At 37.3% G+C, this 26,664-nt stretch overlaps 1 protein-coding gene across 3 annotated transcripts in view; it reads left to right on the top strand.

The window, feature by feature from the left end:
• Positions 1-26,664, top strand: part of RAB6A (RAB6A, member RAS oncogene family) — a gene marked incomplete at both ends in the record, with an annotated part of 75,970 nt that overhangs the window by 7,675 nt on the left and 41,631 nt on the right. The window lies entirely within an intron of this gene.

Below are 26,664 nucleotides of genomic sequence, written 5' to 3'. Positions count from 1 at the left end.
CAGTAATTCTTGCCTATCTGCTTCTGTCTAAGAGTTGGGTACTAAAAATTTTATTTTAAACTCTCGTGTGGGTGTACAGAGTTTTTCTGTAGGACCATCTGACTGAGTTCTTTTGGTGGTTGTTTCTGATGTTAGGTCTTCTATTGATAAATTCTTTGCTAATCACATTTCCTAAAGAAAAATTTATACAGTGTCCTGCTGGAGAGAATAAGCTTGATTGCCAGCTTTCTTGGAGCTGAATGGAGAGAGGGTTTGAAGGTAACATATAGTAAGTGGATTTAATCTCCTGTTCTCATGTATTACTGTTTGTACTCTGGTCCGCATTTGTGCCTTGTATCCTCCCGTTCGAAAGTCCTATTTTCCTTTCAGGATCGCATGACCCTCTAATCTTCTAATGAGGTAAGGGGGTGGGAACTGACTTTGTGGAATAGAGGCATGTGAGAAATTTGTCAGTCTACCTTTTAAACAGATTTTCGTGCGTCCTTTTTATTTTACCACCACCTTCATCCTTGTTTCTAGATGTACTGGTGTTGGCAATTTCTGAGTCATTTGCGTATTTTCTGGCACAAATCCTACTTCTCATCTTTCCCCATTGTCAATTTAAAATTGATCTTTATGGAATCTGTTAGGTCTATTACCACCTTTCCATTTGCTTACTAGCTTCTAACTTGCATGATTTAGATTTTTCTGAGGACCTAATTTACATTTAGACATTTAGAATTGCTTAGGGTTTTCAGTTTGTTTTTTATCTTTTTTAAAAGCATATTTTGTAAATTAAAGCCGTTTTCACCTTGTTATAGCAGCATTATTCATAGTACCCAAGAGATAAAGTAACCCAAGTGCCCATGGATAAACAAAATGTGGTATATTATGCTAAGTTAAATAAGCCAGTCACAAGAGGATGTAAGGTGTATGATTTTTTTAAATCAATTGATAAGCATCACTGTGATCCTGTCCTGCTAATGTGAGATTGATAAAACCTTTCCCAAACACCCCACATACTTCTCTTTGAGATGAAGTCTAGACTCCTCTGCCCTTTCGTAGTCTTATTCTTACCTTATTCTTAGCACTCATCTTTATTGGTTATTGTAAGGAAAATTTAAAAAAAAAAACAAAACAAAACACCAAATCACTAAGGTGTTACATATAGAATCATAGAATACTATATGCAATCATAGAATCGGAGAGGTCATTTATTCATTTAATAGGTGCCCACTGCATATCAGCATTGAGCTGGGTCCTGGGGGGTATAGTTATTAACTGATCAGATATTATCTCTGTTCTCTTTTTGCTTACAGTCTAGCAAGGGGCAGTAAGGTAGATTTAAATCTTTTATATTGCTCTATATATTTCAGTCTCTGTTTTTGGACCCCTTCCCTCCTGTCCATTTTCTACATTGATGATAATCAGAGTGAACTTGATAAAAATCTAAATCAGAGCAACTTCCCTTACCTTCAAAACAAAAACATTGTGAATGTATTTATTTATTTTTTTTAAAGATTTATTTATTTATTCATTCAAGAGCTGGTGTGCAGGTCAGAGATGCAGGGGGTGAGAGGATTCACCAGAGACAGAGTGGGGAGTAGAACAGGCGGATCTACTGAAATACACTGCTGAGGGGAGCAATGGGCGAGATAGGAGAGGTCTCCTGTGCCGTGTGGGCCAGCTCCCTGGCCGGGAATTGAACTTGTGCTGCAGTGGTTGCGGATAGCTTCATAGTGCTGCGTCTAAACCCCTTGCACCATCAGGGAGACCCTGTAAATGTATTTAATGCCACTGAATTGTACATTTGAAAGTGGTTTATCACAATAAAATTAAGAAAACTTATTTAAACTGAAAAAAGCAAACTATCCCATAGGTTTCTTTTTTCTTTTCTAGTATTCTTAGAATAAATTCTAAAATCTTCCCAAATGAGGAGTCTAGGCTCTCACTGCATAATATGGCTTCTCTCCATCTGTTTACTCTTACCTTGAACATGTCTCCCATCATTTCTCAGTTTTAGGCATATGGCTTTTTTCAGTTGTAACTTATTTCCATCTTGTTAATTACTCCCTCTTCTCCTGTGCTTGGTTAACTCTAGCTTATCCTTTAAATTGTAGCTTCTTGTCACTTCTTCAAAAAAGCCTACTGACCACCTTAGAGTAGTTTAGGTTCCCATTCTTTATAGTCAGCCATCGTGAGCCTTTAATATAGTTGTAATTATTGTCTACTCTTATTTTCTACTTGGTCTGTAAGTCCCACACAGCTTGTATTCGTGAATTTCTTGTTCATTGCTCTGTTCTAAGCACATTGAAGTATTTGGCATGTAACAGGATTTTTGAATAGGTAAACTGATTTAAGATAATTATCCTACTTTGTTTCAGAAAGCCCTTGAGGTTTATATTAGTGAATACACACAAAAGAGGATTTATTAAAAGGAGATAGAGAAAAGGAAAAAAAAACCTAACCTAAGTGGAGAAGGTCTTTGATATACCAAGTATCTGAAGTGAACCTGAAGAGCCAGTGGCTCAAGTTGAGTAAAATGGCAACTCAGAAAGTCTTTGGGCTTATAAAGAGTTAATTAATGATTTTTTTTAAAGGTTTTAGTAGGGTTTGGAGAGTCAGGAGGGAATAGGTATAAATAGTATATATCAAAAATGAATTTTTGATCTAGCCAAGTATGTTTCTGAATTCTTAAAATATAATTTAAACATTTATTATGGAAATTTTTATTTATTTTTGCATAGACGAACTGGGGTGTAGGTGGGAGATGCAGAAGGTGAGAGGCTTCACCAGAGAGAAGTGGGGAGCAGAACAGGTGGATCTACTGAAATATATTACTAAGGGGAGCAACAGGCAAGACAGGAGAGGTGTGCTGTGCCATATGTGGGTTAACTCTGGCTAACGTGGTGATAATGCATAGACCACCAGGGAAGCCCTTATGGAAAATTTTATTCTTTTTTATTTATAAAGATTATTTATTTATACAAGCACTGGGTACAGTCAGAAGTGTGGGAGGGTGAGAGAATTCACCAAATCTAGAGCGGGGAACAGAACAGGCAGACTGATGAAGCACACTGCTGAGGGGAGCAGCGGGCGTGGCAGGAGAGGTCTGTGCGCCATGTGGACCCTCGCCCGGCAGCCGGGGAGGGAACTGGCTGCAGAGGCTGCAGGTAGCTTCGCAACCCAGCGCTCAGCCGCTGTGCCATCGGGGAGGCCCTATTTTATTATTTTTTAAAGATTTATTTATGCAAACGAGCTGGGGGTACAGGCCAGAGGTGTGGGGGGTGAGAGGATTCACCAGAGACAGTGGGGAGCAGAACAGGCAGATTGAAATACACTGCTGAGGGGAGCAGTGGACGAGTCATTCGAACTCATGCTGTAGAGGCTGCAGATAGCTTCATAGGTTGTGTCTTAACCCCTTGTGCCACCAGGGAGGCTCTGTTATGGAAAATTTTAAACGTGAAAGTACAGAGAATAGCATCATCAACCCCCATAAACTGTTACTCAGCTTAATAACTATCAACTCATGACTTAATCTTTCATCTAAGCATATACACTCTCCCCAATACTTGGTTATGCCTATTAAGGATCATATAGCCTATCATTGCCAATACTTGGTTATGCCTATTAAGGATGAGGACCTTCCTTTTGACATATTCTTGATGTTCATAAATACAGTTGTTCACAGAGGTCTTCATTTTTGGGATACGTTCTATTACATTTCCACTTGACACTTTATATTTTAGGATCTCTAGATCATTGCTATTCAGTTGATCATTCTTCGATAGTGGAATTGTTCTACATTTGTGCTGTTTTACATGATGACAACTAGTGTGACTCGAGCTGATTTCAGAATTTTTATTTCATTTTAATTTCAGTAGCCTCGTGTGGCTAATAAATCCTTCTCTTAAAACTGGAAGATACCTCTTCAAAAATTTATGGATGTACACTTTAGATTATCTACATAATGAAGGTGAATTAATTTGATTATAGGAGGGAAATAGAGAATGTTATGGCTCATAGATTTGGAGAGATTTCAGGCTACCTTTGGACAAAAGGTATTTTGATCTATATTACTTAAGGCTACATACCCTTGTGTAGTGCAGTGTTCTTTGTATAGATAACCATATAATGAATTAATAAAATTATTTCAGATTTGTAGCCTCCAGAACAGTGAGAAAATAAATTTGTTGTCAGCCCCCTGGATTTGTGGCAGTTAGTTATTAGCATAGCAAATGGATGTCCCTTTGCAATCAAATGTAAAACACCATGGAACATCTTTTGACAACCTTAATGGTTAATGTGTATTTCCTGCCAAACTAAATTTTTTGGAATAGTCAGACTATCTTAATTTTGTCAGTAAATCCGTGATTTCCTAACATTAGAATATGTGTTTGCATAATTGTAATAAAAGCAACTGACATTTGATTACTACATATCAGACCTTTGTTGTAAGTGCTTATACTTTTAACTAATTTATTTTTTTAAAGATTTTATTTATTTATTTATACAAGCACTGGGTACAGTCAGAAGTGTTGGAGGGTGAGAGAACTCACCAGAACCAGAGCAGGGAACAGAACAGGCAGACCGACGAAACACACTGCTGAGGGGAGCAGCGGGCGTGGCAGGAGAGGTCTGTTGCACCATGTGCGACCCTCACTGGGCGGCCAGGAATGGAACTGGCGCTGCAGAGCTGTGGGCAGCTTCACAGCCCAGTGCTCAACCACTGCGCCACCAGGGGAGGCCCACTTTTAACTAATTTAATCCTTAAAACAAACCCTTTGTGCTTCTTGCAGAAGTGTTTGATTTCACGTCTGGGGCAGGGAAATATAGAATGAGCTTGTAGTCTCTTCTGGATGAAAGGGCACAGGAATCAGTGTGAAAAAGCACTTGATAGGGAGAGTCACGGTAATTTGAGCAACAAAATAATGATTTTGGATAATCCCTCAAGTTAAGATATCCACACGCTAGTCAGTCAATCATCAATTCGAAAGGACAGCTCTTCCTTATAGAAGAATTTTAATACACGTAGATGGAATGAGGAAAATAGAAAATTACCATTAGAATACCATGGTTATAAATGCTGCGGGCAAGATCCACTTGATGAATGCTAAAAATTAGAGGGCAAAAGTTTGAGAAAATATAGGATATTTGTATAATCTCAACGCATCTCCCCTGAGATTTTTATATTTGCAGAGGAAGAACAGTAATTTTATGGTAGAGAAGCTAGTTATATCACCGTCACCAAGTGATCAGTTAGTATCATTAGATATAAGATATTAGGATAACATCAGGTAAGCTCTGGTATAATGTACAAAGAAAGGCATACTAGTTCATGGTAATTTTCTCAAAATTGTATGACCTTACTAATGTGAAAATAATAGACAAATCTAAGTTGAGGGACATTATACAAATAACTGACCAATATTCTTCAAAAGTGTTAAGGTCATGAAATCAAGGAAATGCCACAGATGAGAGGAGATATAGGAGGTGTGACAGCTAAATGTAATGTGGACTCCTGGGTTTGATCTTGCAACAGGAAAAGGGCATTAGTGGAGAAACTATTGAAATCCAATAGTAAATTTTATAAGTTAGTTGACAGTATTTATTGTATCACTTAATTTCATAGTTCTGATATTGTATTATTATCACAGATATTGGATTTTGAGTGAAATGTACACTGGAATTCTCTGTATTGTTTTTATAACTTTTCTAAAGTTTAATTTTTTCAAGACTTATTATTTCTAAATAAAAAGTTGAAACAGTTCTATTAGATAGTACTATCATTTCCATTTACCATGAGGAAATTGAGGCACGGGGAGGTTAAATAATTTGCCCCAACCATGCACAGTAAGTGGCCAAACTGAGATTTCACTTCGGCAGTCTGGTTCTTGAGCCCTACTACTGAAATCACTAAGCTATACATTCTTTGATATACTTCATATTGGTGAAACATGTGCAGGAAGTACAAGATACTTAGGTGTTCCCCAAACTCTAACGATGAAAATACTAATCATCTCTGGAGAGTTGAGTTTTATAAACATATCTGTTAGAGAAGGTTAACTGTCTCAAGTATATTGCAGTACTGGACTTTTGTAATTTATATGACAAAATTCTCCTTTTTTAAAAAAGTACATAAATTTATTATACATGTGTTGTAAAATATTTTGCACATGTATTCTTGAAAATATGTGTGCACACATGTGTGTACATTCTTGATTTTAAATTTTTTTCTTAGGTTTATTTTTGTAAGGTATTTGATTTCTCCCCTCAAGTGTAGTCCCCATAAATCTCCCATCATATCACTCGTGAACCATCACTTTAGTTCCTTGTGCTCTTTCCTCCCCTTTTTTTTTTTAAGATTGATTTATTTATTTACACAAGCACTGGGTACAGTCAGAAGTGCTTGAGGGTAAGAGAATTCACCAGAGCCAGAGTGGGGAGCAGAAAAGGCAGACTGACGAAGCACACTGCTGAGGGGAGCAGCGAACACTGCAGGAGAGGTCTGCCCTCCATGTGGGACCCTCACTGGTGACCGGGGATTAAACCGGCGCTGCAGAGGCTGCAGAGGCTGCGGGCAGCTTTGCAACCCAGCGCTCAACCCCTGCGCCACCAGGGAGGCCCTTTCCTCTCCTGTTTTGACCCTTCTCCCTCCCTCTCCCCTGCTGTGTGCCTCAGATATATAGTTTGCCTTCAAATTTGTTTATGACAGAATTCTTAATGCACATAACTTAGAGTAAGAGAGACAAATTAGATTCTAGTAAAGTTCAATGACTGATAAATTTTGCTGTATTAATGATTGTATTACTGATACTGAGTTATCAGAATCATTTCAAAATGTCTATACCTAAGGAAAAATAGTACGTCTATTTAATCATGGTGTTGTTCAGATGAGAATTGCTTAGTGAGAAGGCAAAAGTACTACTGAAAAAAGTCTTTAGATTTGTAGTGATGTATCATCTTAAAAAAAGATAATTGGGCGTACTTAGTGGCGCAAGGGGTTAAGATGCAGCCGGTGAAGCTATCCACAGCAGCCACTACAGCACGAGTTCGATCCCCAGCCAGGGAGCTACCCACATGGCACAGCAGACGTCTTCTGACTCGCCTGCTGCTCCCCTCAGCAGTGTATTTCAGTCAGTTCTGTTCCTCACTCTGTCTCTGGTGAATCCTCTCACCCCCACACCTCTGGTCTGTACCCAGTTCTTATATGCATAAATAAATAAATCTTTTTTAAAAAAAAGATGATAATTACTTTGCAATTCTAAGATCTGAATTAAAAGAGACAGGCATAAGCTGAGATAGAATGAATTTAAGTCAGAGGTAAGGAAGAAATTCCTAACTATAGAAATACTAGATTGGGTTATGAAATAACCTCTGTAGAGTATTTCCTTTTTCAAAAAGAAAAATAATTTCTTAAAAGAGTTAGAAGTGCTTAAACAACATCACTTAACACACTCTATTTTGGTCTTTATAGAACCTTTTTTTTTTGATAATTAAATATTGTTTGCTAGGGTTAGTTGGTCTCACTTGCTTCAATTTAAACTTCCTTTTTGTCAGAACTTAGCTGATTCCATTTTTTCTGTATTATATAAATCAGTATATTACATGACATAGGGTAGGGGGAATTGGGATAGGGAGAAAAGTTTCCTATTTGACTGCCCCTACAAATGTTAAAATATTGAACAATAAATGAATAACCACAGTATTCTGTGTAATATCAGTTAGGCTCTGATTGAAATGATCATTTCAGCTGTCGTGTATAGGATATAATGAGAACACCTAGGAATTATGAAAATTCTTTTAGAGAGTAAGTTCATCTAATGAGCTTTGAATGAATATAGAAGAAATGTACATGTCCTGCTTTAAAATTAGATGTATCTAATCTCCGTGGAAAAAAAAAATCTTTCAGGAAGTCTTGTAGTGATAAATGTTTGAGGAAGTTCTAACTGTATTTTAGGGCAACCTAAAGGAGCCACCGAAGAGAACTTTTCTCTCTTTCTCTGGAACTTCTTTAGGGTAACCTCACTGCAGAAAGGAGGCAACAACTTGGTTGCTGACCATATGAGACATTAAGATCTTGAAGTACCGTTTTTTGTTTTTTGTTTTTTTTTTAATTTATTTTTCATTTATACAATAGCTGGGGTACAGGCCAGAGGCACAGGAGGGTGAGAGGATTCACCAGAGCCAGAGCAGGGAGCAGAGCAGGCAGACTGACGAAGTACACTGCTGAGGGGAGCAGCAGGCGGCAGGAGAGGTCTGTGCGCCATGTGGGACCCTCTCCCTGTGGCCAGGGATTGAATTGGCGCTGCAGAGGCTGCGGGCAGCTTCGCAACCCTGCGCCACCGGGGAGGCCCTTAAACTGTTCTTTTTGCCTCCTTCAAAATGTGTCCTTAATCTCTATGAAGAAAAGTAGAAAGTGTGATGGTTTCTTTTTTTCTTGAACAGACCAATTAATGCTTACTTGATTGGTTTTTTCACTCTTAATTTTTGATTGATTTCTATGTTAATTGCATTATGATCAGAGAATATATTTTCATTGTTTTTAATTTTCTTGAGACTTTCTAGTGGTCCATATGTCTGTCATTTTAAATATTCTATGTTTGCCTGGAAAAAAAATACATCTTGCAGTTATCTGTATGTATCTTGTGGAATTCTAAATAATATCACTAGGTCAGTTTTATTAATCATGTGGTTTAAATATTCTTTGTCCTTTCTATTCTGTTATTGAGAGGGGTATACTAAAATTTCCCAAGATATTTACCTTTGTAGTTTCCATTTTTATTTTATATATTTTTGATACTTTAATATTAGGTGTATTTGGAACTCTGTTATATGATCTTAGAGGATTGAACCTTTCATCAAGTGTTCCATTTTATTTATAGTAATGCTTTTTACCCTGATTACTTTGATGTTAGTATATGTATATACTATATAGTAAATAGTATACGTATACCACATTTCTTTTGGCTAGTGTTTTTATGGTATTTATATTTTTCTTTTTACTTTTGATCTTTTTATATACTTAGATATGATATGATCATCTAGTTAGGTTTTGTGTCTGTCCATTCTGAAAATCTGTTTTTAAAATTGAAGCATTAGAACATTTAAAGTTATTACTTATAAATTTGAATTTAAAATAAACCTACCATCTTATTAATGTGTATTCTTTTGTCCTCTATACATCTTTTTCTCTTCTTGTTATTTGAATTTAGTCTTGTTAAAAAATTCATCGCATATTCTTTATTAGGAAGTTAAACATCCCCTTCACCCTCCAAACCCACTTTTTTCCCTTCAGTGATAATACAAGTTGTGGCATGCAGCTGTGAAACACAAAAGTCTACAGTTAATTGATTGCTTTATCCTTCTGGACAACACTGGGACTTTAGAACTCTTACTCTACTTACCACTCCTCCTCCTGACTTAACTGTGTGTACTTTAAGAGAGAGAGAGAGAGAGTGTGTGTATGTGTATGAAATCCCTGAGCATGTTAATGATGTTACTGTTTTAAACAATAATTAGATTTTTTTAATAAGGAGAACTTTTATCAAAATATAATGTATACAAATTATAAATGTATAGCAATTTGGCACTCTGGGTTTAAAAGTTCATTTTCCTGAGCTTGATTATAAGTATGTCCCTATGAGCTATACCTACTATGATTTTTCCAAGAATGTAAGGCTGTTGTATGCCAGGTTTTGAACTGCCTTGGTATTAATCTTTTCATTGATTAATTCATTCATTGCTATGCAGGGACCAATATTTTAAGTACATCCATGAACAAGGTATATGACGTTCCTGTTCTGCATCTTACCCTTTATAGTTGAGAGGTTAACTAGAAGTAAATGCATGAGCAAGATAATTTGGTTCCTTATATTGTCAATTTCCTTTTCCCATAAGAAAAAGTGGCTTATACTTTTCCTTATATTAAGCTTCTACACTTAGACTTAAGTTTTTAAGTTAATGCTGATAACGTGAGTTTTATGCTAGTACTTATTTTGAACTTTCCAGTGGACTTTTGAGTGTACATATTATTTTCAGTTCATCTTTTTAATCCTTAAGATACATTCATAGGTGGATATTGACTGTTGTAGGAATAAAATAAAAGCCCTCTGCCATTTCAAATACTTGTGAAGTGTAATTTTAGGCTGAAAGTAATTTTGAAAGGTAATTTAGTTTTTCTTTCCTTCAGGCAGAACCATACCCGATATTAAATATGTAAGTTCTTACTGCAACCAAGATAGAAAACTCCTACAAAATTAGTTTACATGAACAAAATCTCAAAGGCTCCAGGGTACATGCTATGCTTGAAGCACAACTATTAGCCCATTGTCAGATGAAGTTTATGTTTGGCAAGGGTAGGAGATGAGATAGGTTAGGCTTATGTTTGATTTTAAAAGTCCTTGAATGGCTGCTGGAATGCTTTATAAATTGAAGAAAGCTATCTCTGGCAGGATACAGCTTTTGCATAGTATTTTCTTCTCGTTCACTCTCATATGGGTACATATTTGTCACTTTCAGTGGATTTGTAAACTCCTTTGAGGTCAGGACATTACTCTTAATTGTTTTCTGGTCTCATTCCTCAGTCTCCTTGTTCCCTAGCACTTAGTGTTTTTGGAATGAAGTGAGAAATGAATGGTAGTTATTTAGGCATTAAAATATTGGTTTACTTTTCATCTTGTTAAGAGTAACGGGGGGGCGGGGGGGTGCTCCCCAGGTGGCGCAGTGGTTGAGCGCTGGGTTGCCCACAGCCTCTGCAGTGCCGGTTCGATCCCCGGCCACCAAAAAAAAAAAATTTGGGGGCTACAAATGTGAGATTACTTATTAGGACAGATACTGTGTACAACCAAATTCATCCTCCTCAATTGTAGTTGTTGTTTTTTTTTTTTAAAACTTTAGGAAAAATAAAATCTTTATTCATCTCCAGTCTTCAGATAAATGCTGCTAGGTTTTTTAACTTATGTTGGCTATTTTAAAGTAGTGTTAGCTTGTTTTAATTGAATTTCTGTTTTGTTAGAGAATTGCATCACCTAGGTGAGACATCTTAGATATGATATTGCAGTGAGTTTTGCTTGTAGCTGAGTTTTTCTACTGTGGTCCCTAGGTACTTTTCTCAACTATCTTTATTACTATGATGGAAGAGTAACTACAGATAGTGTATGTCGCTGTTTTTGCTTAGTTCTGCTATTGAAACCATAGTATGTGATTTAAGCTACTATTATCCTAGCACAGTAAGTTTTATGGTGGCTTATTTTTGTAGGGAAAAGTTAGAAATTATAAAAACTATTTGCTCTGTTTCAATATCATCTGACCCATGTAACGGAGACTTACGAAGCAGTACTTACATTTTTATACATATATATGTTATAGAGTAATGGAAACCTTTTATGCAAACACAAGTCATGCTTTCCTTAAATCCTAAAATTCTTGAAAAGTATATTACATGAGGAATTACTTTACCACTTACAGAAATATCTCCTAAATTAGTATACCTTGATCTTTTAGAAGCCCAATAACTATCAGTAGCTTCTCTAATCTTTAATAGTAAATTTTTTTCCTAAAAGCTTTCTTTCAAGTTTTCTTTGGTGTTTCAATATTAGATTTTTTAATAAATCCCCCATAATTTTCGACAGTTTTTTAATGTAAAATATACCTAACAAAATGTACCATTCTGTTTCTAATTATATAGTTCAGTGGCATTAAATATATACACATTGTTGTACAAACCATCACCACTAATATATTTTTATTATGGTGTTATTGAGATAAAATTGTGTGCCATAATTCACCCATATAAAGTATAATTTTTGGTTGATATGATTTTCTGCCTCAGAGTAGCTCTTTTTTCTGCCCTGGGCCTGAAGATTCACCACCATCATGAGTGACATAGTCATTGTCTGCAACGGGAAGTTTATTACTAATCAACTACTTTAGCAGAAACAAATGGTCATCGATGTCCTTTATCCTGGGAAGACATCAGAACCTAAGACGAAATTTGGGGCAAGTAGCTAAAATGTTCAAGACCATCTCAGATGACATCTTTACATTTGGATTCAGAACTCGTTTCGGTGGTGGTGAGACAACTGGCTCTGCCCTGATTTATGATTCCTTGGATGATGCAAAGGGAAATGAACCCAAACATAGACTTGCAAAATATGGCCTGTGTGAGAGAAAAGACCTCAAGAAAATAGTGAAAGGAATGCAAGAACAGAATGAAGGGGGACTGTAAAGACCAATGTTGGTACTGGCAAAAAGTAGTAATAAAGATTCAGCAGTGGCTTTATTTGTGATAACTGTGTAGATTTTTCATGAGAGGATTAACAAGTGAAAACTTTTTATGTGGAAAAACAGTCGTTTTTAGTACATTCACAGTTATGTAGCCACCACTACAATCAATTTTATATATATATATTTTAAAAGATTTATTTATTTATACAAGCACTGGGTACAGTCAGAAGCGGGAGGGTGAGAGAATTCACCAGAGCCAGAGCGGGGAGCAGAGCAGGCAGAAGGACCGAAGTACACTGCTGAGGGGAGCAGCGGGCGGCAGGAGAGGTCTGCACGCCATGTGGGACCCTCCTCTGGTGGCCGGGGAGCAGCCGGGGATCGAACAGGCGCTGCAGAGGCTGTGGGCAGCTTTGCAACCCAGCGCTCAACCGCTACGCCACTGGGGAGGCCCAATTTTATAATTTTTAAAAAAAGATTTATTTATTTATTTATACAAGCACTGGGTGCAGTCAGAAGCATGGGCGGGTGAGAGAATTCACCAGAGCCAGAGCAGGGAACAGAACAGGCAGACTGATGAAATACACTGCTGAGGGGAGCAGCGGGCGCAGCAGGAGAGGTCTGCGCGCCATGTGGGGATCGAACTGGTGCTTCAGAGGCCGCAGGCATCTTTGTAGCCCAGTGCTCAACCGCTTTGCCACTAGGGGAGGCCCCAATTTTGTAATAATTTTATCACCTCCAAAAGCATCTCCACACCCCTTAACCATCACTGCTCCCCTGTCTTCCCCCACTCTTAGTCAGCTAATCTACTTTCTTTATATGTCACTATTCTTGACACTATTACATAAATGGAATCATGTGTTCTTTTGTGACTGGCTTCTTTCACTTAGCATAGTGTTTTCAAGGTTCATCCTTGAAAATCTTTCTTCAGTACTTTATTCCTTATTATGCCTGAAGAATATGCTAGTGTATGGATATGCCACTTTGTTTATTCATCAATTGATGGACTTGTTTCCACTTGGGGGCTGTTATGAATAGTGTATACTATATACTGTACTGTTTTCACTATTACTCAGTTCCCATTATTTTTAAATTTTCATTGTGATTTATTTGTGAACCCATGGGTTAGAATTGTATGGCTTTATTTCTAAATACTATTTTTAAAACATAATAATTTATTTGTTTTTAATGGAGGTAATATTTGGATATCCCCATTAGGTATTACCACCATACTATACCCACTACCAACTCACTCATATTCTACCACCGCAGACCATTGTGCTGCCTTCCTACTTGGTGCTTATCCCTCCTCCCACCTTGGTAATTTGGGATTTCCTAGATTTCTTTTAGTAATAAATTTCTTGTTCATTTTTACTGAGGGTAGAAAACATATTGAATGTGATTTCAAACCTTTGAAATTTGTTGAGGCTTTATGACTTCGCTTTTTTTTCCACTTATGGGATACCTAGATTCTAGGTGAATCTGGATTCATGTAGAATTACCTTCACTCTTCTGGTGAAATCTTAGATTGTTACAATGTCTTCTAAAATGCTTTCTAAAAATTGTTTATGTATTCAATCATTCAATCACTTTGTACTTTTATAGATGATACTGGGCCACAGAAAGATTAAATAAACTTATATAAGTATATAACTGGTAAAAAGTAGACTGAGGAATAGCCAATTTCATAGAGATAGAAAGTAAATTAATGGTTACTGGGGTGAGAATTAAGGGGAATGATTGCTAATGGATACAGGGTTTCATTTGATAGAGTGATGAAAATGCTCTGGATGTAGTGGTAATGTGGTTGTACAACTTTGTGAATATACTAAAAAAACAACTAAACTTTACACTTGAGAAGAAGGAATTTTATAGTATGTGTATTGTATCTTAATTTTAAAAAAAAGACATAACTGGGATCCAATCCTGCCTCTCTAAATATTGCTATTTACTCACTAGACTTTTGAGGTTAGGGTGGTTTCAATATTAGAAATAAACTCATCAGAGAGCCTGTAATTTTTAGTCAGTGTATGGCTTATTATAAATGTTCTTTTCTGATATGTTTTTGAAGAGTCAGGTACTCCCATATAAAAATGGAACACTGTATTTAAATTTCTATCTGTATTGCAGATAAGATTGTGTTTATTTTTTTGAATGCTGAGCAATATTCCATTGTGTATATGTACCACATCTTATTGATTCAGTCATCTATTTTTGGGCATTTGGGTTGTTTCCAAAGCTTAGCTATTGTAAATAGTGCTGCTATAAACATAGGGGTGCAGGTGCTCTTTGGAATTGATGTTTCTGTGTCCTTTGGTATACCCCAGCTTTAAAGTCATTTTTCTCTGGAAAGTTTTCCTTACCTTCCAGCCTTATGGAAGACTGCTCACACATTCAATATTCTGTGCATATTTCTATACTTTTTATCACACTGCAATATATTTTTTTCTGTCTCCCCCCCCCCCCCCATTTAACCTGAACAGGGACTGTATTTTAATCGTTTTTGTATTCCTAGCATTCACATCAGTTTCTGGCCTTCAGTATCTTTTTATTAAAATGAAGAAATAGAAGTGAGTAGGATCTTTTTCTCTCTTATATTTGCCTTGGGTTATAAATGTTTTAAAGATATAACTACCATTTGGATTAGATTTCATATTTGAATTGTTTGCAAGTGTTTAATATAGTAAACTGGAGTAAGAATCCCTATCATTGTTATGCCTGGTCTTCACAGAATTGTAAGAGGTTATAAACAGATAATCTCATTTCAGAAATGTTATAAATGTTGGAAATAACTTAGAATTTTTATTTTGCTCCTGAAGGAGGCATTCAGGCATCATTGTGAGTGCCATTGTAATTTTTTTGAGATTATTTACAAAAATAAGCATCAGAATGGGTTACTTGGACATTTCATTGTAGCTTGCTAATTTAAAATAAGTTCTATAGAGTTATCTTTTGATAATTGAATGTATAGCAAAGAAAATTAAGTCCTTTTTGTAAAGTACTTAAGTAGCTATTAGTGTGGCAATTGATTAACCAAAAGTCATATAATGTGTAATAATGAAAAATGATAAAGTTTTAACATTATACTATAACTTAAAACTTAAGGGGGGGGGTGGCCTCCCTGGTGGTGCAAGGGGTTAAACAGCACTATGAAGCTATCTGCAGCCTCTGTAGCACGAGTTCCATCCCTGGCTGGCCAGGGAGCTACCCACATGGCACAGCAGACCTCTCCTGTCTCGCCCCGCTGCTCCCCTCAGCAGTGTATTTCAGTCAGTCTGCTTGTTCTGTTCCTCTCTGTCTCTGGTGAATCCTCTCATCTCCCACCCCCCACCTCTGGTCTGTACCCCAGTTCTTATATGCATAAATAAATAAATCTTCAAATAAAAAAACCTTAAGTGGGTATACATTTGCTAATCTGGTGTAGGGACAAAACTTTGTTTCTTCAGTGTGTGACTGCATTTCAGTCTTCAGTTGCATAAATCTTAACAATTTTGGTTTCTTTTAAGAAGAGTGCAGGGCCTCCCCAGTGGTGCAGCGGTTGAGCACTGGGTTGCGAAGCTGCCCGCAGCCTCTGCAGCGACAGTTCGATACCCGGCTGCTCCCTGGTCACTGGAGGAGGGTCCCACATGGCGCGCAGACCTCTCCTGCTGCCCGCTGCTCCCCTCAGCAGTGTACTTTGGTCCTTCTGCCTGCTCTGCTCCCAGCTCTGACTCTAGTGAATTCTCTCACCCTCCCACGCTCTGACTGTACCCAGTGCTTGCATGCATAAATAAATAAATAAATAAATAAATAAATAAATCTTTAAAAAAAAAAAAAGAGCGCAGATTTTAACTACCTTTTCTCCCAATATTTTGCTCTAAGAGGAATTGCTCCTTTAATTTTTTCCCCTTAGCTTTGAGATTTTTGCTATTAGAAAATGTTTTGCTCTTATAATTTTTAATCATAGATGTAATCTTTCTTGATTGTGGATGATGAATATATATTTTTGCACTACCAAAATGGGGCACTAAAATTATAGCCTTTTTTTACAGCTTGACTTTTACATTAAAAATATTTTTACTCATTTTCAAAACTGGACCACCACATGCAAAAGAATGAAACTAGACTACTCCCTCACAGCATGCACAAAAACCAACTCAAAATAAATGAAAGAATTGAACATAAGACCTGAAACCATAAAATATGTAGAAAGAAAATATAGGTAAAGCACTACATGACATACATCTCAGTAACATCTTTTAAGACTCATCCCCCAAAGCAAAGAAAGTGAAGGAAAAGATAAACAGCTGGGATTACATCAAACTAAAAATCTCTGTACAGCAAAGGAGACATTAACCAAAACAAAGAGACACCCTACTGATTGGGAGAAAATTTTTCACTGCATACAACTGATAAGCCACTGATCACAAAGATCTACAAAGAGCTCACACAATTCAATAAAAGCGAAGTAAACAATCCAGTCAAAAAACAGGCAGAAGAGCTAAAACTACACTTCTCCCAAGAGGAAATGTAAATGGCCGTCAGGTATAAGAAATGCTGTTCACCATCTCTTATAATCAGAGAAATGCAAATCAAAACCACGATGAGATTCCACCTTATACTGGTGAGAATGGCACATATTTAAAAAATTAGCAACAACAAATGTTGGCAAGGATATGGAGAAAAAGGAACTCTCCTACACTGCTGGTGTGAATGCAAACTGGTCCATCCACTATGGAAAGCTGTGTGGAGGTTCCTCAAACTACTGAAAATGGAGCTACCATGTGACCCAGCAATTCCACTCCTAGGGATCTACCCAAAGGACACAAAAACATTAATTCAAAAGGACACCTGCACCCCTGTTTATTGCAGCACTATTTACAATAGGTAAGTATGGAAACAACCCAAATACCCAAAATAGATGACTGGATCAAGAAGATGTGGTACATATACACAATGGAATACTATTCAGTAATCATGCCATTCATAGCAATATGGATGGAGCTGGAAGGGCTTATGTTCAGTGAAATAAGCCAGAAAGAAAAAGAAAAATATCAGATAGTTTCACTTGTAGGAGGGATGTAGGAATCAAATAAGGGATCAGGAAATTAATAATAATAAAATTAACAGGCAGCTATACATCAGAGACATCTACAGGGGAGGGGGAGGGCACAACACGGGAGGGAAAAGCACAAGGGACTATGGTGATGGTGCACGGATGAATTGGTGGTGGGAATTTCATGAGGACTACACCTGAGAGGAGAAAGCAAATATTCTCAAAAATGAACAATGATGTAAAATATAAATAAAACCAATTATATTAGAAAAAAATAAATGAAATAAAATGTGTCGCTTATCTACATTAGAATTTCTTCTAGCTGATGAAATTCTGAAAGCTTGTAATGAATTAAAGCCACATTTGCCTGAAGATGCCAGCAAAGTTAAGGGTTTGAAAACCATTATATGCATAATGAGAAGATGCCACTTTTGTTTCCACTAAGTCTTTGGTTCGTATGAGTAGCTGCATAACAGATTTCCACACACCTAAAACAACATGAAAGCATGGTACAGAAGATGGAAAATTTAATAGGGAATGTCCATGTTGATGTATATGGGATCACAGAGAAGCTCAGAAAATGAATGCCAAAAAAACTTACATTGTACAAAATGAACAATGGTGTAAAATGTATATATATAAATAAATTTAAAAATATATATTTTTACCCATTTGCTATGGCACTAAGATTTCTGTAGTAAAAATTTGAATAGATTTACAATATTGTGGACTTTATGAATGCATCATAATTTATATAACCATGGTCCTTATACTATTTGAAAGGTAGGCTGTTTCTAAATTTTACAATAATATAGTGAACAATTTTTTTTTTTAAGATTTATTTATTGGGCCTCCCCGGTGGTGCAGCAGTTGAGCACTGGGTTGCGAAGCTGCCCGTAGCCTCTGCAGCGCTGGTTCGATTCCTGGCTGCTCCCCGGTCACCGGAGGCGGGTCCCACATGGTGTGCAGACCTCTCCTGCCGCCCGCTGCTCCCCTCAGCAGTGTACTTTGGTCCTTCTGCCTGCTCTGCTCCCCGCTCTGGCTCTGGTGAATTCTCTCACTCTCCTGTGCTTCTGACTGTACCCAGTGCTTGTATAAATAATAAATAAATCTAAAAAAAAAAAAAAAAACCTTTAAAAAAATAAAAAAAAAGATTTATTTATTTATACAAGAACCGGGACATAGGCCAGATATGCAGGAGGATAAGAGGATTCACCAGAGATAGAGCGGTGAACAGAACAGGCAGACTGATGAAATACACTGCTGAGGGGAGCAGCAGGCGAGACAGGAGAGGTCTGCCACGCCATGTGGGAATCTCCCTGGCTGGCTGGGAATTGAACCTGCGCTGCAGAGGCTGTGCTTGACGGGCAGTGCCACCGGGGAGGCCCTCTTTCATTTTCTTAGATAAGAGTTTATATAGTAGTAGAGTCATTGATAACACTAGAATGGTAAAGTCATGTTTTTGTAGACAGTAAGCCATGAGTATAATTGATTTCGATTTTCAATTCCCAAATACCATCATAAGGCTTCAGTCAATAACATTTTGCCAGCTTTCTGTCTTTCTCCTGTTCCCTCCCTGCTAACCTGAAGTAGTTAACCAGCTATCTTTTCCTCAACCTTTCCTCTTTTGCTCTCTCTTTCTGCCATGCACATGCTCATTTATTAATCATTTACTCTCAAGCAGTCATAGGATAGTTCATGTAGTCTATGTAAGCATAATGAAACCCCTGCTTAGAGAACTTTTGGGGACCCCATACATATTGAATGAAAGATTTACCCAAGAAGATATGCGTATACTTCATAGGCAGGATACTGTTACTGGTGCCAGGTAACCAGAATCATCTGACTCAAGCTTTAAGGATGAAACTGTTAAGAAATCAAGCCACAGGTATAGCCAGGGTCTAGGCTTGTTAGATTTTTCTTTTAATTTAGGCATAATTCTGTGGGTATGTGCAGTAAGTGTACAAATCTTTTAACCTTTTTATTCAGGAATGAGATATATATATATGCACGGACACACACACATATACATACACACTATATGTATACATATAAAATCCTACAGGTCCACACAAATGAACATAAGTAAATGTGTTTTACCTATGCTATTTTGGAATAATTTTTATTTTGGAATAATTTTAAATTTGTAGAAAAACTGCAAACTACAGAGCTCCCATGTACCCTTCACTTAGTTCACCTAACATTTTATAGTACCATGGTAGCTTTGTTTAAGCTGAGAAACTGACATTAGTACATATTAACCAAACTCCAGACTTTATTTGGATTTACTTGTCTTTTTCATTGATACCCTTTTTCTTTTCCAGGGATGCATTTCTGGGATAAATTGGATTTAGTTTTTATGTCTCCCCAGTCTCAGTATCTTTTTATGGTTTTCATGATCTTAATAATTCTAAAGCCAGAATGTCTCGCAGTTTGGGTTTGTCTGTTATTTTTCTTATTATTAAACTAGGTTACACTGTAACAGAGTTGAAGCTCTTTCTTGTTACATGACCTCCACTTAAACTATGTACTTTTTATTGGGAATTACATACATAAAATGAAGTGTTTTTTAACACTTTTTAAGACTCTACAGTGTAAGTCATTTTATACTTTTTAAAGATTTATTTATTTTTATACAAGAACCGGGTACAAGCCAGATGCACAGGAGGATGAGAAGATTCACTAGAAACAGAGCGGGGAACAGAACAGGCAGACTGACAAAATACATTGCTGAGGGGAGCAGCTGGCGAGACAGGAGAGGTCTGCTGCTCCATGTGGGATTCTCGCCGGCCAGAATCGAACCCGCTTTGCAGAGGTTGCGGACAGCTTCACAGTGCTGCGCTCAACCTGCTGCGCCACCAGGGAGGCCCCCGTTTTACACTTTTTACAAAACTGTAAAGGCCATAAAGTAGACAGATCTTAAGTGTATGATTTGTTGAAAAGTTTGCAGTTTGCAGAGTTAATGTAGCTCAAGATACAGATCATTTCCAATACTTAGAAGTTTCCTTGGATCTCTTTTTCCAGGTAAAAACTCCTATTCACCATTGATTAATTTGCCAGTTTTGATGAACTACATATAAATGGAATAATACCATATATATTCTTTTGTGTCTGGTCCCTTTCTATGTAATGCTGAAATTTGTCCATGATGTTGCAAATAGACTATTTTATTTTTGCCCATGTATAACTATACACATTTTTCCATTCTCTTGTTAACATTGGATTGCTCGGTTCTTGGCCACTTTGAATAAAGCTGTTATGAACATTCTTTTACCTTTTTGGTATATTTTTTGTTTTTGGTTCAGATACCTCAGACTCGTTTCTCCTTGAGTTTCAGTATATTTTCTTGAATAAATATTTTGTCGTTTGCTTTATGTCTTTAGGACTGTTCCTGGAGATCTCAAATACTTCTTGTTTTATTCAAATTTTTGCCAGTTTTACTGAGAGAAGGGTGTATGGAGCGCTTTACAAATGTTAGGCTGGAAATATTTCCTTGTCATATATCTCCCAACTTGGATTTGCGCTTACCACTCTCTTGTCTCTTGATGAACAGAAATTCCTAATTTTGATGAAGTTTAGTTTCTAAATTTTTTTATACTGCTTTTTGAAATCTGTTTAAGAAATTTTTACCTGTTCCAGGCCATGAAGATGCACTATCCTGTAGTTTATTTTGAATCTTTAAAGTTTAGTTTTTCATAAAATACATAGAAGGAAATATAGGTGAAACACTACGTGATATGCACATCAAAGACATCTTTACAGACACATCACCCAAAACAGTGATAGTGAAGGCAAAGATAAACAGCTGGGATTACATCAAATTAAAGAGCTTCTGCACAGCAAAAGAGACAATAACAAAAACAAAGAGAAACCCCACCGACTGGGAGAACATTTTTGCACACAACACTAATGATAAAGGACTGATCACAAAAATCTACAAAGAGCTGATGAGACTCAACAACAGCAAAGAAAATAATCCTGTCAAAAAATGGGCAGAAGAGCTGAAAAGAAACTTCTCTGAAGAGGAAATGCAAATGGCCAACAGGCATATGAAAAAATGCTCAACATCACTTGTAATCAGGGAAATGCAAAATCAAAACTACCATGAGATACCATCTTACACCAGTGAGAATGGCACATATTAAAAAAACTAGCAACAACAAATGTTGGCGAGGGTGTGGAGAAAAAGGAACTCTTCTGCACTGTTAGTGGGAGTGCAAACTGGTCCAACCACTATGGAGAGCTGTGTGGAGATTTCTGGACCTACTAAACATAGAGCTTCCATATGATCCAGCAATTGCACTCCTAGGTATTTACCCAAAGGACACAGAAACATCCATTCCAAAGAGCACCTGCATCCCTATGCTTATAGCAGCACTGTTCACAATAGCTAAGCTTTGGAAACAGCCCAAATGCCCAAAAATAGATGACTGGATCAAGAAGATGTGGTGCATATACACCATGGAATATTACTCAGCATTCAAAAAAGATAAACTCATGCAATTTGCAGCAACATGGATGGCGCTGGAAGGGATCATGCTCATCGAAATAAGCCAGAAAGAAAAAGAAAAATACCGGATGGTCTCACTCATAGCAGGAATCTAGAAAACTTAAATAAGGGACCAGGAAAATGAATAACTATAAGAAAGTGAAAATCAAAATCAACAAAAAAAAATGAACCAGAGGCACTCTATGGGGGGTGGGGGGCAGGGAGGGGAGGGATTGGGGTCAAAATAAGGGGGTTGCAATTGTATGGGGAATATAAAAATAAAATTTATTTAAAAAATAGTTTTTACAATTAGGGTTGTAATCCATCTCAAATTAATTGTTTGTGTGTAGTGTGACAGGGAGAGGTTAAGTTTCTTTTTTTTTTTTCTTACTCATGTCCAGTTATTTCATTTCTTCCCTGCTGAATTCCATTGGTGCCTTTGCCATAACTTAGTTGCCTATAAACATGGGGATCTGGTTCTGGAGTCTTTTGTTGGCCTGTGTATATATACATTAGTATCACATCGTCTTATGTACCGTAGCTTTGTAGTAAATCTTGAAATTTGGCAGTGTTTTTCTAGATTGTCTTGGCTGTGCTAAGTCTTTTGCTTTTCCAAATAAGTTTTGAATCAGTGAATAAAACAATTGGGAGAGACTGCATTTTCCATAGCAAGGCCTCGCTGGTGGCCCAAGGGGTTAAGATATAGCCTGTGAAGCTGTCCACAGCCTCTGCAGCATGAGTTCGATCCCTGGCCAGCCAGGGAGCAACCCACATGGCACAGCAGACCTCTCCTGACTCGTCCACTGCTCCCCTCAGCAGTGTACTTCGGTTGATCTGCCTGTTCTGTTCCCCACTCTGTCTCTGGTGAATCCTCTCACCCCCTCACACCTCTGGCCTGTACCCCAGCTCTCTTATGCATAAATAAATAAAACTTAAAAAAAAAAAACCTTACTTCAGTTTTTGTGTACTGGATTGAAATTTAATATGTATTTCTTACTGTGGTGTTAAGGTCAGCAAGGAGATGCTGTTCTACAGGTTCAAACTTTTAGGAGTTTAAACACTGAAAGGTTACTTAAATGAAACCTTATATTATTTGTTTTATTGAGACTGTCTTGTGACAGATTATTTTTCCTTCTCAGCATTATTGGGGAATAATTTATAAAGTCAGCTGCACCTATTTAAAGTGTATGATTCAGTGAATCTTAACAATGCAACCATTACCACAAATTAAAGAACTTTCCATCATCCCTAAAAAACTCCTCCCTTTGCCTTCTGACCCCAGGAAACCACTGATCTACCATTTTTGCTTGCTTGCTATTTTTGAAAAACTGTTGAGGACTTAGGTTGTTTCCATAGCTTGGCTATGGTAACTGCTACTGCAAAGAACATGGGAGTGCATGTTTCCTTTCATGCATTTTTTTTTAAAGATTTATTTATTTATACAAGCACTGGGGTACGGGTCAGAGGCGCGCAGGAGGGTGAAAGATTCACCAGTGGCAGAGCAGGGAGCAGAACAGGCAGAAGGACTGAAGTACTCTGCTGAGGGGAGCAGCGGGCGAGACAGGAGAGGTCTGCTCCACCATGAGGGAATCTCCCTGGCCTTGCTGGAATCAAACTGGCGCTGCAGGGGCTGTGGACAGCTTCACAGCGCTGCGCTGAATCCCTACCTGTGCCAACCGGGAGGCCTCCTTTCATGCAGTAGATTCCTAGGAGAGAAATTGCCGCGTCGTATGGCCGATCCGTTTCTCATCTCTTGAGAAACCTCCATACTGTTTCCTATAGGAACTGATAAGATTATTAGTACATGCTGAATGGAAGTGGTCAGACTGGACAGCCTTGCCTTTTCTAAATTCTTTGGAGGAAAGCTTTTGGAGTTTACCTTACATATAATGTTAACTGTAGCTTCTTTGTAGATGCTTTTTATCCAATTGATTCAGATTCCTTCTGTGGCTAGTTTGCTTAGAGTTTTCTTCATGAATCAGTGTTGAATTTTGTTATTTGCTTTATTTGTATATATATTTAAATAATCTTAAGAATTTTCTTCTTCTGTTATTTGGAATTAATTGATTTATTTTGTATGATTAATTTTATTCCTGGGATAATCCCTACCTGCTTACAAAATGTCTTTTTTTTGTATATAGGTGCATTTGATTTGCCAATATTGTGTTAAGGAATTTTTAATCTGTGTTGATGAGAGATACTGGTCCTTAGTTTCCCCTTTTTTAGTAATGTCTTTGTCATGTCTTATAGAATTGATTATGCAGGTCACATGTCATGAGTTGGAAAGTATCCCTTTTATTCTAAAAGAGTTTATTTCTTTAAATGTTCAATTAAAATTCAGTAGTGAAACCATGTAGACCTGCACTTTTTTGTTGGGGGAGTTTTACGTCTCTGTGCTTTAGACTTTTTTGTTTCTTTGAATTTAAAGTGTGTCTCAAACCAAAACAAACCCATGGAATCCAGTTGCAGAACTGAGGTTGCTAGAGGATTGGGAGCATAGGATGGAAGAGGGTCCAATGAAATGTGGTGGGAGGTTTTTGGCATTTTGGTTGTGGGTGTGGTATGTTAACATACCTTTGAAGAGGTATGAACCTGTATTCCTAAAACATACACAGTGTTGTAAACCAGTGTTGCCTCCACAAAAATATTAATTTAAAAATATGAAGTTTGTCTCATACAGATAGCAAATACGTCTTTTCTTATCCAATCTGACGATCTTTGTCTTTTATTTTTTTTTTAAAGATTTATTTATTTATGCATACAAGAGCTAGGGTGTAGGCCAGAGATGCGGGGTGGGGGGTGCGGGGTGGTGAGAGGATTCACCAGACACAGAGTGGGGAGCAGAACAGGCAGATCTACTGAAAGACACTGCTGAAGGGAGCAGCGGATGAGACAGGAGAGGTCTGCTGTGCCATATGTGTCACCTCCCTGGCCCGGGATTTGAACTTGTGCTGCAGTGGCTGCAGATAGCTTCATAGTGCTGCATCTTAACCCTTTGCACCACCAGGGAGGCCCCAATCTTTGTCTTTTAATTGAAGTTTTAAGTGTGCTTTTCAGATACTTATTGATATGCTTGGATTTGGGTTTGCCATTTGTCTTTTATTTGTCTCTCTTGATTTTTGCTCTTATTTTAATACTTCATTTTGATTCCCCTATTGGCTTTTAACTATTCATTTTTGCATATATTTTTAGTGGTTGCACTTGGGCTTATAATAGGCATCTTCTCACAGTCTATATTACATTGTTTGTATGAACAAGAGAAACTTTTCATTAGTGTATATATTTATCTCCTACCTTTATGCTATAGTTCTCACATATTACATCTATATATGTTATAAATTCTGCAATACATTGTTGCAATTTTTACTTTGAACACATCTTTTTTATGGTAAAAAATTATATTTAGAATTAGCCAGCTGGACTAGGTGGTTTAGATGACCCCAATTTTGTTGGAAACATCCAAAGCATCATAGTAGGAGCCAGTGGAACATAGGCCTTCTTCTCCCTGTTAGGTTTTATCAGGGTATTGCTCTGGCCACATCAGTGTTGTAGAGCTTCTTCTCATTCTTCACAGCCTGTTTGGCCTGGTGCTTGTTGGCATTGACAACAACAGTGAACACAGTGTGTTGTCTTCTCTGTCATCTTCGTGGCTGACTCGGTGGCCCAGGGAATGTGATGTTGTGTGGTGGTCAAACTTGTTTTTCTTGGGAGCACCCTTGTGAGAATATTCGGGTTGCCTTTGGAGCAGGCAGTGTCTTGGGCCTCTGAAAGGTGGGTGACCAGTGGATCTTTTTCCCCCTGTGACTGTGGATGCCTTTTAGTACTGCTTTCTTGCGTTCAAAGCTTTTTTTGGCTTGGGCTTTGGGAGGGGCTGGGTCTTCCTCTTTACTTTCGGCACAATGTCTTTTAAGTAAGTTAAAAGAAAAATTTAATTTAAAAATGTACTTATGAAAAAAGTAAATACTGCCTGCTTCTCTGAATCTGCAAGTACAATTTGTTGTGATCAAAACAACAACAAATACATCTTTGTCTGCTAACTACATCATCTGGATCATTTGGGAGCCTGCTTTTTTACTTTTTTTCCTTGAGAGTTTTAATTATTATTTTCTTTTAATTGGATACTGGGCTTGATGAAGAATATATATAGAAATTGAATTTTGTTTTTCCTCCAAAGGGTGGTTGTTCTCTTAGAAGGCAATGTCTTGGCTGAATTCAAATTCTAAACCTTCTTGTGGTGAACAACAGCACCTCAATTCTTCTAACATCTAGCTGCTGCTTTTTTACTGGGAATCCTGAAAGTTCCTCATCACGTTCTGATAGGCAGTGAGGAGATCAGCCAAGGATTTGGACACGTTTTAAGTGGGGACTTTTCATTTCAGTTTCTTTGTTGCTTCTTCCTGGCCAGGACTTGCCTCTTCCCAACCTTTCTAACTTTCTGAGAGCCCTGAACTTTGTCCTCTGAGTCCTCAAATCAATTAGATTGTGGGTTTCTGTTTCTTTAAATAGTTTAGGTAGTGTTTAGGGCTAAAAGTTGCAGGCTAAATTTTTCTTTCAAGTATATATTCCCTTTCATTTTCTGTTTTCTTATAGTCTGTGTTCAGGTTCTTTAAGACCTGACAAAAAAGACTGGGTAGGTAGTACAATAGCTCTTCTGTCATTATGACCATGCCACTTTTTTTTTTTTTAAATAGCAAAGGAAAGCAGTATATTGAAAAGAACGTGATCATTGTTTATAAATGGAATGGAATCACTTTTTAGCAGAGAACTAATTGATTACTGGGACAATTACTAAACTTCTAAGTTTGTTATCTTTTCTTGAAAATGGAAGTAAAATTGCCTGTTTTGTAGAGTTATCAAGATCATCATTGCCCTGTAAAACACCAGTATAGTATCTGAGGCAGACACTTAAAAAGTTAAATTATTTTTTGCATTATTG

Source organism: Talpa europaea (assembly GCF_964194135.1).
Source record: "Talpa europaea genome assembly, chromosome: 1".
Lineage (NCBI taxonomy): Eukaryota > Metazoa > Chordata > Mammalia > Eulipotyphla > Talpidae > Talpa > Talpa europaea.
The sequence above is the reverse complement of the archived record's forward strand: the minus strand, read 5'-3'. Positions and strand labels throughout refer to the sequence as shown.